Below are 2,608 nucleotides of genomic sequence, written 5' to 3' on the forward strand. Positions count from 1 at the left end.
TTGTTCTTATAAGAAAAATTCGGGTGGTTTTTCCATCCAGGGTTGTACGTGTTAGAATAAGGGTTTCCTTGAGCGTAATTTACTTGATCAGATGGGACTCCAGTCAAGAGTTGACATTCAGCAACTACATGCCCAGTCAATCCACAAATCTCGCAGTTAGGTGCTACAGCGGCAGCGGTGGCTGAAGGAGTGATGGTCAAATTCTCGATCTTTTGAGTTAAAGCGTCTACTTTAGCGTTAACGCGGTCTATACCACTAATTTCGTACATTCCTCCTTTGGTTTGGGCTTTCTCTAGAGCGGCGCGTTCTCCTCCCCATTGGTAATGGTTTTGTGCCATGTTCTCTATGAGTTTGTATGCTTCATCATGGGGTTTGTCCATTAATGCTCCGCCAGCAGCGGCATCTATAGTCATTTTAGTGTTATATAAGAGACCACCATAAAAGGTATGGATGATCAGCCATGGTTCGAGTCCATGATGAGGACATATTCTAAGCATGTCCTTGTAACGTTCCCAAGCTTCGAAAAGCGATTCGTTATCTTTCTGGGTAAATCCGTTGATTTGACCTCTAAGCATAGCAGTTTTGCTAGGCGGAAAGTATCTTGCTAAGAATACTCTCTTCAATTCGTCCCACGTAGTTATGGAATTGGAAGGCAGGGATTGAAGCCACGCTCTCGCTCTATCTCTCAAGGAGAAAGGGAAAAGGCGTAATCGAATAGCTTCGGAACTAACGTGTTGGCTTTGATAGTGTCGGCGTATTGCACGAACACGGATAAATGGAGATTGGGGTCGTCTACAGGGCTTCCAGAGAATTGATTCTGTTGAACAGCTTGGACCAGTGAAGGTTTCAGCTCGAAATTGTTCGCTTCAATCGCAGGTGGTGCGATACTTGAATGCGGTTCAGCGCGCGAAGGAGCGGCATAGTCTCTAAGAGGACGAATAGCAGCCATCTCTAACTTCGGGGTGATTTGATTGATTTGATCAGTAAAATTCAATTCCTGATTAATCGGAATTTCTGCTACTTCGGGAAGGTTGCGAGCTCGACGTTTAACGTTAATGAAACGTTCGATCTCGTTAATTCGTTGTATTAAGTCTCCTCCTTGTGAACGAGTATTTGGCATACAATCGTTCAAAAAGAAAGGGAAGAACTTTCCTAGTCTCTACGGTGTAACAGTGAGTTACGATATCGACTTAAATAGTCCCCGGCAACGGCGCCAAAAACTTGATCGCGACTTTACGTGTCTATAAATATGATAACTGCAAGTGCACAGTCGTGTCGTGTAGTTTTAAAAGATATCGAATCCACAGGGACTATGAATCGATCTACCGTTATCTAAGGTTACTATGTAAAGCTAGGAGTACTAAAATTTTCGATTGTTCCTAAGGGAAAGTGATTGTGAGAAAATAAAGAATAATAATAAAAGACAGGTGTCAGTATGTATTTCGTTTAACTAAAGGTAATCCGAAGGTCCATTGGTTTTTGCATAATTAAATTAAAAATCTTTACTAATTCCAATTGATTAAAAATCCTCGTCTCAAACTTTCGCTCTGTTGAGTCAGACTACTATCCTAATCCTAATGTACGCTTTCGCCATCCCATTAGATTTTAGAAGAGCTTTTTGGAAACAATGTAATTAATAAAATGCCTATTTTACGAGGTTGTTATCTATTTAAATCTCCTAATCTCAAACTTTCGCTCTGTTGACTCGGAGCAAGCTAATACCCCTAACGTACGCTTTCGCCATCCCGCTCGAGTGTAAAAACAATTTTTGAAAATAAATAAGTTCCAATTAGTTTTAATACGCTTTCGCCATCCTTAAAACTAATGTCCTATGTCTACTATCCAGTTAAAGATCTCAAACTTTCGCTCTATTGATTTTAACCTTGGACCGTCCTAATCCCTCAAACTTTCGCTCTATCGGTTTTAAGACTTACTAATTAAACTAGACATATAAACCAAAAATAAGTGATAATTAATAAAACATAATTTAAGCCAATTTATTTCGGACCCTACGGTTAACTTACTTTACATACCGACCCCTTTAGTATTTTAGCCAGACATATTAATACGATTAAACATACATAAATCGGTTCGGTTCATAATAATAAGCATATTAAACGGCATATAATATATCATGCAAATAAATAATATAAATAAGGCGGTAAATAAAAAAAACCTGAATTAAAATAAATCTGGATTGAATTGAATCTTGAAGTACTCGAACTTCCACCACAGGTTGGCTGGATCGTTCTTCGGAATTTAAATGGCAGAAAATAAAAACAAGGAAAATAAAGCGATAAATCTAACGTAAGGCTAGATCTATGAAAAGTTCACAACAATTTCCAGTGTAGAAATCGTTGTGAGAAAATAGACGGTTAAATGAAGACAGAATAAAGAAAAGCAGTTCGCGGTACAATTTCGGCAGCACTTCGTTGGCAGGAAATCGGACACTTTGGACTGAAGTGACTGCCTCTATTTATAGGTGAGGCTTTGCAGTTGCTTTGCGTGAAAAACGGGACTTTTTGCAGACCGGGCCTTGGAGACGTGCGTCTCCTATTCTTCAGGGAGACTGGGTACGTGACTTGAGACGTGCGTCTCAAGTGGAGAA

At 39.6% G+C, this 2,608-nt stretch overlaps 1 non-coding gene across 1 annotated transcript; it reads left to right on the plus strand.

Moving 5' to 3' along the window:
- The first annotated feature begins 468 nt into the window (after positions 1 to 468).
- On the plus strand, positions 469 to 575 carry LOC131615340 (small nucleolar RNA R71). Its single transcript, XR_009287760.1, has one exon. It is a non-coding gene; the product is annotated as a small nucleolar RNA R71 (small nucleolar RNA).
- Positions 576 to 2,608: the final 2,033 nt, after the last annotated feature.

This window comes from Vicia villosa, linkage group LG6 (genome assembly GCF_029867415.1).
Source record: "Vicia villosa cultivar HV-30 ecotype Madison, WI linkage group LG6, Vvil1.0, whole genome shotgun sequence".
NCBI classification, from domain to species: Eukaryota; Viridiplantae; Streptophyta; class Magnoliopsida; order Fabales; family Fabaceae; genus Vicia; species Vicia villosa.